This window comes from Schistocerca gregaria, chromosome 1 (genome assembly GCF_023897955.1).
Source record: "Schistocerca gregaria isolate iqSchGreg1 chromosome 1, iqSchGreg1.2, whole genome shotgun sequence".
NCBI lineage: Eukaryota > Metazoa > Arthropoda > Insecta > Orthoptera > Acrididae > Schistocerca > Schistocerca gregaria.
Window position 1 is genome coordinate 250,749,705 of NC_064920.1, and position 17,780 is coordinate 250,767,484.

General features: G+C 45.9%; 1 protein-coding gene across 1 annotated transcript in view; it reads right to left on the bottom strand.

The window, feature by feature from the left end:
* Nucleotides 1–13,074, bottom strand: part of LOC126339239 (uncharacterized) — a 192,641-nt gene extending 179,567 nt beyond the window's left edge. The window contains exon 1 of the transcript XR_007565102.1: nucleotides 12,840–13,074. The gene's annotated coding sequence lies outside the window, so the exon portion shown is untranslated. The remainder of the gene's footprint in view (nucleotides 1–12,839) is intronic.
* Nucleotides 13,075–17,780: the final 4,706 nt, after the last annotated feature.

The window sequence follows — 17,780 nt, forward strand, 5'->3', positions numbered from 1 at the left end:
AATCACGTGATCAACACAGATTTTCTGTGAACGTTTGGGCAGGCATTGTTGGTGATGTCTTGATTGGGCCCCATGTTCTTCCATCTACGCTCAATGGAGTACGTTATCATGATTGCATACGGGATACTCTACCTGTGCTGCTAGAACATGTGCCTCTGCAAATACGACACAACATGTGGTTCATGCACGATGGAGCTCCTGTACATTGCAGTCGAAGTGTTCGTACGCTTCTCAACATCAGATTCGGTAACCGATGGATTGGTAGAGGCGGACCAATTCCATGGCCTCGAGGCTCTCCTGACCTCAATCCTCTTGACTTTCATTTACGGGGGCATTTGAAAGCTCTTGTCTACGCAACCCCGGTTCCAAATGCAGAGACTCTTCGTGCTCGTATTACGGACGGCTGTGATACAATACACCATTCTCCAGGGCTGCATCACTTCATCAGGGATTCCATGCGACGGAGGGTGGATGCATGTATCCTCGCTAACGGAGAAGATTTTGAAAATTTCCTGTAACAAAGTGTTTGAAGTCACGCTGGTACGTTCTGTTGCTGTGTGTTTCCATTCCATGCTTGATGTGATTTGAAGAGAAGTAATAAAATGAGCTCTAACATGGAAAGTAAGCGTTTCCGGACACATGTCTACATAACATATTTTCTTTCTTTGTGTTTGAGGAATGTTTCCTGAAAGTTTCGCCGTACCTTTCTCTAACACCCTGTATAAATTCACTTAAGACGCAACAACTCTTTTATTTTATGAATAGTTAGACATATTGAAATGCGTTTTTCGGCAAATAGAGCGTCGAGGAGTACGTTTGCTTGGTTAACGCTTTCAGCGCTGGTATCAACGGAGATATTGAAGCAAGTACGTTTCTTTAATGAAACCCTGTATTTTTTTTGTATGTGCATTCGATAGCTCTTGAGAAGACAGTTACAGTGATATAGCGTTTGTTAATGTTGACGTTGAAACCTATCTTAAAAAAAAAAAATCGAGAAATGCTCTGGAATTTGAGCGCATGCTGGTCGGAACCGGCATTGGCGGTGCAAACACTGCCAAGCTGTGTCAGAATGCCAACACATTGGAAAATCGACGTTTTAAAAATTTTTTACATCCTATCTCAATCGTTCCAGGGGGAGGAGGGGTGGGAGGTTGTCACTATCAAGTTTTGGCACTGGTTTGTAAATATCGTAGATCTGAGCATGGCCACTAGCGTCTCTGAGTTACACGCAAGTGACTTGGAATTCCACTCCCTGTTCTGTCAAGGATGTTGCCGTGGTGAGAGAGAAGGGTCGGTGTACACTCAGGCTCGTAACGACATCCGAAGAGACTACTTGGAGCCAAGCCAGGCGTAACGGTCGAGAGGTCGGTGTGCTTATCACACGCCTGTCCGTGCTGACGTCCAAATGACGACATAGCTAGGTGGCTGAGGCGGCGGTTGGTCAACAACTCGTGGTACCCTCTCAGAGTTTACATCTATACTACGCAAGCGCAGAGCATTATCCACACAAACCAGGTTGACACTGGGTGTGGTGGCTGATGGAAGCGATCGTAAAGGCATTTCTCATTCACGGTCGCTCCCAACAGTCACCACGCGCAGGGTCAACCAGGTTTGCGCAAACAACACTTCCTACGCCCCTGTTATTTCCACGCTCATCTGTTCCCTTCGCGAATGGGAAGATCAGCTTTTGGTGAGGCACCGTACGAGCTCCAACTGTTCCGACTTTCCAGATGGATCATTTGTGCATGGGAGGAAATAACATGTTGCCTAACTGTTCGTGCAATTCTTAAAGAATTTTCTTCTCGATCGACAGATACGGTTTCCTGTTGCATTTACTACTGCGCTTTCATGAATGTCTCGTTAATGATTCGCGAATAGTCAAGGAACACTGATTAAAGCCCGCAGCCCGTGGTCTCGCGGTCGCGGTCTTGCTTCACAAGCACGGGGTCCCGGGTTCGATTCCCGGCGGGGTCAGGGATTTTTACCTGCCTCGAGATGACTGTGTCTTTGTGTTGTCCTCATCATTCCTGAAAGTGGCGCGATTGGACTGAGCAAAGGTTGGGATTTTGTATGTGCGCTGATAACCACTCATTTGAGCGCCCCATAAAAACAAATATGATCATCATCATGACCACTGATGAAAAGAGTTTCTCTTATCGGATATTCTCTTTCTTCTCTATTATCCCCTTGTCGTACTTCGACGAGTTCGACTCGTGGGAACAAACGCAGACCAAACGTAAACATCGCTATTCATACTCGTGAGAACGGAAGTCAGGCCAAACATTTCCTTTTATATATCAGATAGGGCTCTATTCAATACGTGAGTCATCCAAAAAACAGTACGCGCTCAGAGAAAGGCAACATATATTTATTACAGAATAAATGTAGAAGAGCCTCGCGGGATTAGCCGAGCGGTCTGGGGCGCTGCAAACATGGACTATGCGGCAGGTCCCGGTGGAGGTTCGAGTCCTCCCTCGGGCATGGGTGTGTGTGTTTGTCCTTAATAATAATTTAGGTTAAGTAGTGTGTAAGCTTAGGGACTGATGACCTTAGCAGTTAAGTCCCATAAGATTTCTCACACATTTGAACATTTTTTTAAATGTAGAACAAATAATGTTGAAAAAGTGACCAAGTGCCGGACTACGAAAAGCATGGAAAATCATCACTAGGTGGAAAAAAACAAGGATGAGCAAAGTTTCCATGAAACATGAAGTACGAAGCGAAAGGACGTGGAATGCACGGAGTGTAAAGTGTCGTTATACAATGTCTGGCACAATGCTTTCAAAACTATTATGCCATGTAGAACTATTAATTTTTAGAATTGCAAGTGTTTTCCTATTAGAAATTCGTTCAAGGAGCATTTCTTCTTGTAATTGAGCATTTCTTCTTGTAATTACGTTTTCGATTGACAATGTCCACGTTTAGGAGTCGTGTTAATACGTTCCTTCTGAAGAAGCAACACGTGAACTGCCACGAAGGCAATAACTTATATCAAAGCATTATTTACTTGTTTGAAATATTGTATCAAAAGAACAAGAATTGAATTAGTGAAGTTAAAAGCATCTGGGTTGTTAGGCCGTATCACATTTCTTCTAAACTATCGACGTTTCGACCCATCCGATGGGGTTATCTTCAGGATCTGATGGTGTCCACTGTTGATTGAGTGTTCAGTACAATATTCAACTTCAATGACAATAGCCACGAAAGCCAACAGACTTAAAGGTGTTAACATACACAAGAGCAAAACACATGAGATAAATAACCACGTAGCTACGCAAGAGGTATCTGCACGTCGGTTTGTGTTGCATCACGCAGGCCAGTTTCGCACGCGTCCTCGCCAGTCGCTTGGGCACGTATTTTGTCGGACCAAAAGGTACGGCAAGAGGCTAATGCTACTCGGTTCCATACTGCCGGGAAACATTTAACAACCTGTCGAATAAGTGTTATGTATGTCACTTCTTTCATGACTGGGAATTGCCTTGGGATTCTTCTATTGAATCCCAGTTCAGCATCAGGCTCACCCGGAAGCCAGCATCAGGTTAGCAGGCTGCTTCCTGGAATCGGGGAACTCGTCGGTTACGGATGAATCCTCTCGGTGAATTAAAGTCGAGGGCCGATGTATCGGGCAACCTAGATGTTGTTTTTGGTGGTTTCCCACGTTCCACAAGGGCAGAAACCGTTCACGTTCTGCCTCAGTTATACAATACGCAAACATTATGAAAAACGTCCGCATTCCTTATTATGGAATAAACCTAGACCATGACAGACAATGTACACAATTCTCAGGGGTGGCGACGAGGCCACTTCCCTACCACTAATACTGACAAATCCAATAATTAACATGCCGACCCCTTGTAGATATGGGCTACAGGCCAGCACGAAGAAGAAGAAATAATAATTTCAGCTCGGCATCTTCACCTCGCTTTGTTACGTCTCTCCTGATGGATTCTGCTTATTGTTACTCTTTCCTGAGATTAATCACCAAGAGTGCATCACCGCTTCGACACGAAACATGTACACTACTGGCCATTATAATTGCTACACCACAAAGATGACGTGCTACAGACGCGAAATTTAACCGACGGGAAGAAGATGCTGTGATATAAAATCCTGGAAATTGAAATAAGAACACCGTGAATTCATTGTCCCAGGAAGGGGAAACTTTATTGACACATTTCTGGGGTCAGATACATCACATGATCACACTGACAGAACCACAGGCACATAATCACGTCTGTAACACATCCATGCCCGAGGCAGGAATCGAGCCTGCGACCATAGTAGCAGCGAGTTTCTGGACTGAAGCGCCTAGAACCGTTTCCTTGCCACAGGCACATAGACACAGGCAACAGAGCATGCACAATGTCGGCACTAGTACAGTGTATATCCACCTTTCGCAGCAATGCAGGCTGCTATTCTCCCATGGAGACGATCGTAGAAATGCTGGATGTAGTCCTGTGGAACGACTTGCCATGCCATTTCCACCTGGCGCCTCAGTTGGACCAGCGTTCGTGCTGGACGTGCAGACCGCGTGAGACGACGCTTCATCCAGTCCCAAACATGCTCAATGGGGGACAGATCCGGAGATCTTGCTGGCCAGGGTAGTTGACTTACACCTTCTAGAGCACGTTGGGTGGCACGGGATACATGCGGACGTGCATTGTCCTGTTGGAACAGCAAGTTCTCTTGCCGGTCTAGGAATGGTAGAACGATGGGTTCGATGACGGTTTGGATGTACCGTGCACTATTCAGTGTCCCCTCGACGATCATCAGAGGTGTACGGCCAGTGTAGGAGATCGCTTCCCACACCATGATGCCGGGTGTTGGCCCTGTGTGCCTTGGTCGTATGCAGTCCTGATTGTGGCACTCACCTGCACGGTGCCAAACACGCATACGACCATCATTGGCACCAAGGCAGAAGCGACTCTCATCGCTGAAGACGACACGTCTCCATTCGTCCCTCCATTCACGCCTGTCGCGACACCACTGGAGGCGGGCTGCACGATGTTGGGGCGTGAGCAGAATACGGCCTAACGGTGTGCGGGACCGTAGCCCAACTTCATGGAGACGGTTGCGAATGGTCCTCGCCGATACCCCAGGAGCAACAGTGTCCCTAATTTGCTGGGAAGTGGCGGTGCGGTCCCCTACGGCACTGCGTAGGATCCTACGGTCTTGGCGTGCATCCGTGCGTCGCTGCTGTCCGGTCACAGGTCGACGGACACGTGCACCTTCCGCCGACCACTGGCGACAACATCGATGTACTGTGGAGACCTCACGCCCCACGTGTTGAGCAATTCGGCGGTACGTCCAGCCGGCCTCCCGCATGCCCACTATACGCCCTCGCTCAAAGTCCGTCAACTGCACATACGGTTCACGTCCACGCTGTCGCGGCATGCTACCAGTGTTAAAGACTGCGATGGAGCTCCGTATGCCACGGCAAACTGGCTGACACTGACGGCGGCGGTGCACAAATGCTGCGCAGGTAGCGCCATTCGACGGCCAACACCGCGGTTCCTGGTGTGTCCGCTGTGCCGTGCGTGTGATCATTGCTTGTACAGCCCTCTCGCAGTGTCCGGAGCAAGTATGGTGGGTCTGACACACCGGTGTCAATGTGTTCTTTTTTCCATTTCCAGGAGTGTATTTCAGAGCATTCACACAAGGTTGGCGCCGGAGGCGACACCTACAACGTGCTGACATGAGGAAAGTTTCCAACCGATTTCTAGTACACAAACAGTAGTTGTCCGGCGTTGTCTGGTAAAACGTTGTTGTGATGCCTCGTGGAAGGAGGAGAAATGCGTACCATCACGTTTCCGACTTTGATAAAGGTCGGATTGTAGCCTATCGCGATGGCTGTTTATCGTATCGCGACATTGCTGGTCGCGTTGGTCGAGATCCAATTGCCATACAGGCGTATCACCCGGGTTGATGGTAGGGGTGCCATTGGTTACACGTCTCGGTCACCTCTTGTTCACACTGACGGCACTTTGAACAGTGGACGCTACATTTCAGATGTGTTACGACCCGTGGCTCTACCTTTCATTTGATCCCTGCGAAACCCTACATTTCAGCAGGATAATGCATGACCGCATGTTGCAGGCCCTGTGCGGGGCTTTCTAGATACAGAAAATGTTCGACTGCTGTCCTGTCCAGCACATTCTCCAGATCTCTCACCAATTGAGAACGTCTGGTCAGTGGTGGCCGAACAACTGGCTCGTCACAATACGCCAGTCACTAGTCTCGATGAATTGTGGTATCGTGTTGAAGCTGCATAGGCAGCTGTACCTGTACACGCCATCCAAGCTCTGTTTGACTCAATACCCAGGCGTATCAAGGCAGTTAATACGGCCAGAGTTGGTTGTTATGGGTACTAATTTCTCAGGATCTATGCACCCACATTGCGTGAAAATGTAATCACATGTCAGTTCTAGTAAAATATTTTTGTCCAATGAATACCCGTTTATTATCTGCATTTCTTCTTGATGTAGCAATTTTAATGGCTAGTAGTGTATTTTGCCGCGTCAGGGTGCCTTGCATGCCTCAACGCCACACATTATTATGCCGCAGGCTCAACCACACGTGCTGAGAAGCAACACAAACATAGCTCTTGAAGAGCGGCAGCAGGTCGTTTCAGTAGGGCCAGTAGTCTGGATGATGTCCTGATCTGGCCTTATTACGTTAGCCAGTCTGGGCTTTGTTAGGCCTAAATTCGTACTGCGAACAGCAGAAAGCAAGGGGAAACTGGAGTCATTATATTTGCCGAGGATATGCACGTCTACCTATGGGATCGAGAATTGTATCAGTTTACATTTTATGCCAAGAATTCCGCAAACAGCTGTATCTTGCACCAATGTCATTAAAGCGCTGTCGGTTTCTTGGCTTATAGCCACTTCATCAGGTACATATCTAAACAACAAAAAATAAACAGTGATAGAGACAGAAACCCCTGTACATCAAAGTAATACCAGAGCCAAAAGCACCTAATTACGAAAACAGCTAGAAACAAACATATTTACAAAAATTAAAACATGGTAAACAACGTGGCGGAAAATATAAGAGGCCCAAACTTCATACCTAAGTCATAATATCCTTAGGGTGGATAATCGAATAAAACGTTGGGCGGCGGAAAGTATCCCATGCCACGTAACAAGAAAAAAATGGTTCAAATGGCTCTGAGCACTATCGGGCTTAACATCTGAGGTCATCAGTCCCCTAGAACTTAGAACTACTGAAACCTAACTAACCTAAGGACATCACCCACATCCATGCCTGAGGCAGGATTCGAACTTGCGACAGTGGTATTCGCGCGGTTCCGGACTGAAGCGCGTAGAACAGTTGGGCCACCGCAACCGGCTCACATAACAAGGACGCAGCTATAATCAAAGAGCGAAAGTCAGACGCTGGAACAAAATCAATGTATCATCGAGGTAAGAAGCAAATTCCTTATCAGAGAGTCAGCGCAACACAGCCTGCTTCTTCTTGCCTCGACGATATGTTGCTTTTGGTTCAATGTCTCACTTTGGTTCTTTGGTTATAGGCACGTTCTTGTTACATGGTAGGAGATATTTTTCGTCGCCCAGATTTTATTCACTGACTTTCCGCCCTATAGAAATTAAGGTTTTAACTATAAAGGCTGTGTCTTCCATATTCTCCGCCATGTTCTTTACGAAATTTTCATTTTTGTAAGTATATTTGTTTTTATCTATTTTCATAATTAGACGCATATGGCTCTGGTATTACTTTAGGTATAGGTGTTCAACCTCTGTCATTACTTATTTCTTGTTGCTGAGATATGCACCTGGTGATGTAGTTATAAGCCACGAAATTAATAGTATCTTAATAAAATTGGTTGAAGATACGGCTTTCTGTGGTGTTCTTGCTGTAAAATGTACTGCTGCAGCTGCTGATGCCCCGACTACAGAATATTTTGTATCAGACAGAAGAGAACAATAACAACAACTGTGTAATCGATTTGTAGTGAGTCTTTCCGCCTATTTATACATAATAGGTCATATTTATTTACTACGAGGCTAAATTGGCAGCCTCCGAGACAGCGTTGCTTCGTTTTAAGGCTCCCTGCATGATGCTACAGTTTCTTGGCCTTGCAACTTTCCGTTATACATCGGAGTCATCTGCGAACAGCCTCAGGGGGCTTCTGGCGTTATCCGCCAGACCATTTATATAAGCTGTCAACAGTAACGGCGCTATATAACAGCCATGTCCAGTTTTTCTTCTGGCGATCTCACCCCTTTAAGAATGACGCGTTGGGATCTGTCTGCTAAGAAGTCGTAAATCGAGTTACAAACATTATACTAATTTACGTGTTCTTCTTCACACAGTGAGTGTGCGAAACTGTATCAAATGCCTTATAAAACTGAAGGAACACTGCATTAACCTAAACGATTTTATTTGTGGCCCTCCGAATCTTATGGAGGAACACAGAGCTGTTTCACGAAACCTGTTTGTGGTTTTTTTGATGATTCCTAAAGAGAAGATTTTCGGTTAACAGGATCCCCAGGAAAAACGAATGACCATAGGGCAACTAAACTTCGTGGAAAAATTTTTAAGAACGTGCAGAAGACAAGTAACGAATGAACCATTGAAAGAAACACATTTTAATTTCTACGTGAGAGGTTAACATTGGTTAATTGCGTGCCATGTTTATGTTCCAGGTTACAAACGTTGCTCAATACCATTGGCATCCAAGATAGCCTTGAACCGTACTAGAGATTGATCTACTGCTGCGCGAAACATGTCAGGTGGGATGTTGACTACCTCCCTCACCATGCTTACCTCCAACCTCCAGCGTGTTTTAGTGTCCCGTTGATAAACCTGTTCTTCAGGCAACCCCACAGTCATAAATTACACAGGTTTTAATCTGGTGTTCTCGGTGGCCAATCAGTTTGAGCCGATCGGTCAATGATTCGCTTTCCTCCAAATGTGTTACGGAGTAACACGGTGAATTCTCGATAAATGTGAAGTGCTGGTCCATCGTGTGTCAGAACAGTTGAGTCCTAAGCACCTCTCTCCCGCAGAGAAGTAGATCACTGTAAAGTGTGCCGTTCACGCTGCATGTTCTTGGTTCTCGGAGTTCGAGTCTGTCGCCATACCAGTACCGGTGCACGAGGGCGAGTCATGACACTAGCACAAATCTCACGCAAATCCTGCAGATCACAATTTGCACATCTTATTAAGTTAGGTACCGACAAGCAAATAGTTTTCTGTCTACAATGGCACAAGTAGCGAAAGTTTAATTATAACCGGCCTGTATTCTAGAGAACTTAATATGCTATAACATATTAACGGAAGGGATAAGGGCCTATAATTATGTGCATGTTCCCGATGTCTCTTCCTGATAACGAAATTACTTGCACCGTGTGCAGCACTGCTTGGAACCTTCCGTTTCTTCAGCGTCCTACAGTAAACTGCTGCTTAGATCTTCCACATAATCTCTGTACTGTCGTGCAAGTACGTCGTCAGACCGAGATATCTCTCGTCTATTGAGCGATTGTATGGTTCAAATGGCTCTGAGCACTATGGGACTTAACATATGTGGTCATCAGTCCCCTAGAACTTAGAACTACTTAAACCTAACTAACCTAGGGACATCACACACATCCATGCCCGAGGCAGGATTCGAACCTGCGACCGTAGCGGTCACGCGGTTCCAGACTGAAGCGCCTAGAACCGCACGGCCACACCGGCCGGCGAGCGATTTTATTTGAGTCTTGTTTTACGTGATCGTTTGTCTCAGCATCTGCCTTGCGTAGATTGGAAGTAGGAACCTTATCACGATGTGACACAATGAAACAATATTCGTAGACTGATAGCAGTCTTTCGGACCTGATAAGAGCATACGCAATGAGGGGCAGGGGAAGCAGCTAAATCCTCTCCCTCTCTCTCACCCCTATCCCCACAAATAAATCTTGCAAACCAAACTCTAATTCTACAGCACCAGACAATTCAGTTCGGTTTCGGTACGCTCTGATTATTAGTGTCTTGAAATCTCATTCGCAATTTACCGCAAAGTGTCCCCTCTTTCCACCCCCTTCCCACCCTCAAGCCGTCGGCACGCGGACCGCGCATTCGAACGTCAACATTGAGTGTGCTGAGTTCAACGTGCACGCTAAATGTTCGCAACTTGTGCATACGGTACACCTGTACACGGGATCCACAGCGCGCCCCAGCGGCAGTTGTCATCTGTATCCGACTCACAAATCGCACTGTTTGTTTACGAATTGGACGGCACTATTAAAACACAAATTTTCTTCCTTCTCCATATGCGAGTCGTGTTGTTCTGTCTGTAGTATACATAAATAAAAATATCAGTATCTATGAATACGCAAAAACGAAATTCCCATAAATAGTCAATAAAGACAGCAGCACAGAAAATTCCATTACAAATAGGGCTACACAAATTTACAATAGTCTTCCACATAAGATAAAAAGTATTTCATCTTTCTCACTTTCTTGTAAAACCCTAGTGCTGCCTTTATTCGATAACTCTTTCTGCTCAGTAGTAGAATCTTAAGAAAATGTGAAAAATGCAAACGCTAAACAAGGAGAGTACAAAATATATTAGTGCAGGTAGTGTAAGCTCTCTTGTAGGTAAGCCTGTCCAACACACATTCCTGGGAGAGAGAGCGCACACTTCTATAAAAGCTGACGTTGTCTTGTATGTTACTATCTTCTCAAGGCTTCATTGGTTGGTCTTTCATTAACTGACGTGTAATTATAACAAATCACACCAAGAAAAAATGTGTCTTTGCTAGATCTTCACCGTGCCTTTGTGTGAAATACTTTCATAACACACGAGTTAAAATTCGAAAATTGTTTAACCATCAATATGTTGTTTCCCGTCATTTTTCACAACAAATGCTACAGATAAACAACGGGTTTTCTAGTGATCATTTTGCTGGTGCATTGAAACGGCACTTACAGTGTGTTCGGAAATACCCGTTTCAAACATCTAGGGCTCGTAGAGGGAGTAAATACGTAGTATATTGAATAGGAACCCGTGCCCGGAAACGTCATCCAATGACGCTACAGACCTTAAAAGTTACAGGCGCTGGGTGATTACGTGATGTTGTCAAACTTTCAAGGATGATGGAGAGGGATAAACGTGTCAATTTGAGGTAAGGGTCACTGTTCTGGAAAGGAACGTGTGGAAAGATACAAGTGAAAATCATTCTGGTACCTCTGAGAGCACAATACATGTACCGATACTGTTGATGCTAATATTGTAGGATACGCAACTTTCAGAGTAGTGAGAGAAAAATTTCTCAAAAACATGCGTTCTAAAAGGCTTATCTGCGGAACTATGAGCACTTGTTCATCCCCGCTAGTATGACATACCTCTCCTCTATTGAACAAAAGCTCATAGCTCTTAAAGTATGGACTTAAGAGACTGTATTTACTAGACAATTATTTCTTATTTTGTTCCGTACTACTACCTCTGGAAGTTGCTTACCCTGGAATCCTAGTAATAACAGTACCGGTAAATGTACTTCAGTATCAGAGGTGTTAAAACGGTTTTCGTTAATAACTTTCGACTAGTTCGTATCTGGCTCAGGAACTCTAATTTCAAATTGACTTAGCGAAGTGGCGCAGTGGGCATCACACTGGACCCGCATTCGGGAGGACGACGGTTCAATCTCGCGTCCAACCATCCTGATTTAGATTTTCCGTGACTCCCTGAATCGCTTCAGGAACATGCCGGGATGGTTCCTTTGAAAGGGCACGGCCGACTTCCTTTCGCATCTTTCCTCGATCCGAAGAGAAAGATGACCTCGCTGTTTGGTCTCCTCTCCAAAATCCACCCAACCCAACAATCTTATTTCATAATCAAAATATCCACAGGTATACTGCAGGTCTCTAGTGTCCAACGGGCACACCCGTGGATATTTTGATTATCAAATACGCCGGGAGACACTCAAGAATCACAACAATCTTATTTCAAATTGGTACGTTGGCACTTCTCCATCACCCTTGAAATTTTGTAACACCATCACAGAATCACTCCGTATGTTCATACATTTACAAGTGCCGACACCTATAAAATTGTTATAATGGCTCTGAACACTATGGGAATTAACATCTGAGGTCATCAGTCCCCTAGAATTTAGAACTGCTTAAACCTATCTAACCTAAGGACATCACACACATCCATGCCCAAGGCAGCATTCGAACCTGCGACCGTAGCGGTGTCGCGGTTCCAGACTGTAGCGCCTCGGCCACTGCGACCGGCGACACCTGTAACTTTAAAGCTCTGTAGCGTCGTTGGATGACGTTTCCGGACACTGATTACTATTCAAATATTACGTACTCATTCCCCTCTACAAGTCTCAGAAATTTTTAATAGAATTTCCGAACACCCTGTATTCATCGGACGTAAGTTATAATACAAAACCAACCAAAAATGGGCTGAACGTCTCCAGTCTCTCTACTGAAAGGGGAAGGCGTGCATGCGACGTAGCTCGCACTCTTCCCTCCCGTTGGTCTACGTCCAAATCTGACGTACAGAACATGTGTCGTGCTTTGTATTACTCTGTACGCTCGGAAAGGTTCGACGATGTCCTTTCTCCACGCTGTGACCTCAGGAACTAGGCACCCTCAACATTGTCTTTCGGGTGCACGGTCCATATGTTGACGACTTTACGTCCGTTGCTGGGTACGGTCTTGGACCTGTCTACTATGTATGGTGGTAGTGTGGTCACTGAGCGACTGAGTTTAATGTACGTCAGGGATGATAATACGCCACCTGGTGGCGCACCCAATGTTTTTGTCATTATTGTCGAATAATCACCGTGCAGAGAGTGGAGGAGGGCAGTGTCGGTACTCACTGGTGCAGTATATCGAGGACCACACGGGCGACGGAGGGTCTCCGGGGGCGGTTGGCCGCTGATCGAAACGCCTCCAGAAGTCCCTGGCGGAGGCGACCGGCATGGCTGACAGCTGGCGGGCGACTGGCCGGCCACTCCCTCCACTTAGCGCGTGTCACGCTCGCAGCGGCGACGCTCACGCACCGACGCGCCACCAGCCACACACAGCCACTTGCTCGGTCAGCGCTCGCGCTCTGCGCTTCCTACTTCTCCGCCCCCACTCCTTCTCCCCCCTCCCCCTCCCAATCCCTCCAGCACCGCAGGCAGTGTCACTTATCTCCGGATTACTGCCCATACAAGCCAGCGGCGCCTGACCGCTGCCCTGAGATCTCCGCTTTGTCTCGCATTCCGGACAACGGTGCGGTCTCCGTGCTCTGTCTCCAAAGCAAGCGCTTGCTACGTCGCCTACATCAGGGGTTTCTAACCCTTCTTAAATCGCCAATCCTGAGTGCCGTTAGCTATTATAGCTATTACCCCCCCCCCCCCCCCCCCCCTGTCTGTTGCTCATGGCCGAGCGGTTCTAGGCGCTACAGTCTGGAACCGCGCGACCGCTACTGTGGCAGGTTCGAATCCTGCCTGGGGCATCAGTCCCTTAGACTTAGAACTACTTAAACCTAACTAACCTAAGGACATCACACTCATCAATGCCCGAGGCAGGATCCGAACCTGCGACCGTAGCAGCCTCGTGGTTCCAGACTGAAGCGCCTAGAACCGCTCGGCCACCGCTGCCGGCTGGGAGTGATGACCTCAGAAGTTTTTAAGTCCCATAGTGCTCAGAGCCATTTGAACCATTTGCTCACCCCTCCCCCACATAATCACCGACTTTAGCACCTAACTGAACTCTCCTTGCAGCGCATTTATTTTTAAAATAATGAAAGATGATATGACGAAGGACTTCGTGTTGTATCGCAAGTGCTATCCACAATTCCTTCTCGAATAAGAAAGCTGTCTACAGTGAGGGTACATACTTGTTACAAAACCCTTGCATTAATCCTCTCCATGGTGGTACTTGCACACTGCAACTCCATTTAAAATCTACCAAGTTAAATGTACGCGCTATACTCACTGTTCTAAACCATTTGACTGCTGCATTCCTTACTTCTGAACTGGCAGAAATATGAAGACTTCGGGCTGCTAATGCTTTGTGTTTCCGTCCACAGCCACTAGTAGTAATAGTAATAGTAATAATAATAATTCTGTGTACAGCACTGTAGCAGCCCTTATGTCGTTACTGTTGTATCGTGCTGTCAGTTAATTCGTCTCTCTGTTTCGAAGCGAGTAATGAAGCATTTTCTGGACTACAGTCTACAACTTGGAGAAGACATTTTCTTTACATATTTAGCATTTATGACTTATATATTTCACTTTTATCATCAGCTATGTACGGGACAAAGCACAACATATGTGTGTAGAGGGTGGACCATGTGAGGAACGTGTAACCTCCACCACTAATTGAGAAAAAGTACCGCGCGACCGCTACGGTCGCAGGTTCGAATCCTGCCTCGGGCATGGATGTTTGTGATGTCCTTAGGTTAGTTAGGTTTAAGTTCTTCTAAGTTCTAGGGGACTGATGACCTCAGAAGTTAAGTCCTATAGTGCTCAGAACCATTTGGACCATTTTTTGAGAGAAAGTAATTATTGATAACTTATACACTGAAGCGTCAAAGAAACTTGTATAGACATGCGTATTCAAATACTCGTACAGAGATACACTATGTGATCAAAAGTATCTGGACACCTGGCTGAAAAATAATTACAAGTTCGTTGCGCCATCCATCGGTAATGCTGAAATTCAATACGGTGTTGGCCCACTCTTAGCCTTGATGACAGCTTCCACTCTCGTAGGCATACGTTCAATTAGGTGCTGCAAGGTTTCTTGGGTAACGGCAGCTCAGTCGTCACGGAGAGCTGCACTGAGGAGAGGTATCGATGTCAGTAGGTGACGCCTGGCACGAAGTCGGTGTTCCAAAAACGTCCCAAAGGTGTTCTGTGGGATTCAGGTCAGGACTCTGTGCGGGACAGTCCATTATAGGGATCCTATTGTCGTGTAACCACTCCGCCACAGGCCGTGCATTATGAACAGGTGCACGATCGTATTGAAAGGTCCAATCGCCATCCCCGAATTGCTCTTCAATACTGGGAAGCAAGAAGGTGCTTAAAACATCAATGTAGGCCTGTGCCGTGATAGTGTCACGCAAAACAACCAGGGGTGCAAGCCCCCTCCATGAAAAACACGACCACACCATAACACCACCGCCTCCCAATTTTACTGTTGGCACTACACGCGACGACAGGTGACGTTCACCGGGCGTCCGCTTATGAGCCGCCGCTCGTCCATGAAATCCAAGTATCCAAGGTTTTTCACATCCCGTCTAACTGTCATAGTATTTGCAGTGGATCCTGTTGCAGTTTGGAATTCCTGTGTGATGGTCTGGATAGATGTCTGCCTGTTACACATTACGACCCTCTTCAACTGTCGCCAGTCTATGGCAGTCAACAGACGCGGTCGGCCTGTATGGTTTTGTACTGTAAGTGTCTCTTCACGTTTCCACTTCACTATCACATAGGAAACAATGGACCTAGAGATGTTTAGGAGTGTGGAAATCTCACATACGTATGACACGAATGACCCCTAATCACCTGATATGGAGTACCTGGTAGAAGGTGGCAGCACAATGCACCTGATATGGAAAAGTATGTTTTTGGGGGTGGCCGGACACTTTTGATCACATAGTGTATGTAAATAAGCAGAAATCGGCGATGCGGTCGGCAACGCCTAAATACGACAAGTGTCTGGAGCAGTCATTTGGTCTTTTACTGCTGCTAGAGTGGCAGTAATCAAGTGAGTTTGAACGTGGTGTTATAGTCTCTGAGGTAGCGATGAAGCGGAGATTTTCGCCTACGACCATTTCACGCGTGTACCGTGAATAATAGGAATCCCGTAAAAAAATCTAATTTCCGACTTAGCTACACCATTAAGAAGTGACAGGAAAGAGAGTGTCTCGATGTTTTTCAGAAGTTTACAGAAAAAAATCAGGTTTGATATATTCGGAGAACTTTATTTTCTAAAGTTGAGGTAGATTTGGCAATAGGATGCATGGTAGCGTTGTAGCATTGTAATCTGATAGTCCTTGGATCGCTAATTGAAATCTCGCTTGCCTCTCTTTTTCTGCAATTTGGAACGGGTACGTCTTTTAAATGTAAAATTCGCCAAATATATGATAGTTCAAACGCATATAATCACCGTTTTCTAGGAAAAATGCACGTCTTCCTGTTTATAATTACATATTTCAGTTTTCATTACAAATATATACACTACTGGCCATTAAAATTTGTTACACTAAGAAGAAATGCAGATGATAAACGGGTATTCATTGGACAAATATATTATACTAGAACTGACATGTAATTACATTTTCACGCAATTTGGGTGCATATATCCAGAGAAATCAGTACCCAGAACAACCACCTCTGGCCGTAATAACGGCCTTGATACGCTTGGGCATTGAGTCAGACAGAGCTTGGATGGCGTGTACAGGCACAGCTGCCCATGCAGCTTCAACACGATACCACAGTTCATCAAGAGTAGCGACTGGCGTATTGTGACGAGCCAGTTGCTCGGCCACCATTGACCAGACGTTTTCAATTGGTGAGAGATCTGGAGAATGTGCTGGCCAGGGCAGCAGACGAACATTTTCTGTATTCAGAATGGCCCGTACAGAACCTGCAACATGCGGTCGTGCATTATGCTGCTGAAAAGTAGGGTTTCGGAGGGATCGAAGAAGGGTAGAGCCACGGGTTGTAACACATCTGAAATGTAGCGTCCACTGTTCAAAGTGCCGTCAGTGCGAACAAGAGGTGACCGAGACGTGTAACCAATGGCACCCTATACCATCAACCCGGGTGATACGCCAGTAATACATGCTTCCAATGTGCGTTCACGGCAATGAGGCCAAACACGGATGCGACCATCATGATGCTGTAAACAGAACCTGGATTCATTTGAAAAAATGACGTTTTGCCATTCGTGCACCCAGGTTCGTCGTTGAGTACACTATCGCAGGCGCTCCTGTCTGTGATGCAGCGTCAAGGATAGCCGCAGCCATGCTCTCAGAGCTGATAGTCCATGTTGCTGCAAATGTCGTCCAACTGTTCGTGCAGATGATTGTTGTCTTGCAAACGTCCCCATCTGTTGACTCAGGGATCGAGACGTGGCTGCACGCTCCGTTACAGTCATGGGGATAAAATGCCTGTCATCTCAACTGCTAGTGATCCGAGGCCGTTGGGATCGAGCACGTGGTTCCTTATTACCGTTCTGAACCCACCGATTCAATATTCTGCTAACAGTCATTGGTTCTCGACCAACTCGAGTACAAATGTCGCGATACGATAAACCGCAATCGCGATAGGATACAATCCAACCTTTATCAAAGTCTGAAACGCGATGGTATTTATTTCTCCTTCTTGCACGAGGCAACACAACAACGTTTCACCAGGCAACGCCGGTCAACTGCTGTTTGTGTATGGTAAATCGGTTGGAAACTTTCCTTATGTCAGCACATTGAAGGGTCGCCACCGGTACCAACCTTGTATGATACTCTGAAAAGCTAATCATTTGCATATCACAGCATCTTCTCCCTGTAGGTTAAATTTCGCGTCTGTAGCACGTCATGTTGGTGGTGTACCAATTTTAATGGCCAGTAGTGTATATGATAGTTCAAACCCATATAATCACCGTTTTCTATGAAAAATGCACGTCTTCCCGTTATAATTACATAGTGCAGTAACATTCCAGTTTTCATTGCAAATATATACCTATCAATCGTTATTTTAAAAAATATTTTAATAAACGTTGTTTAAATTAGGAAATCATGACAAATTAAATGAAACACTCTTTATTTG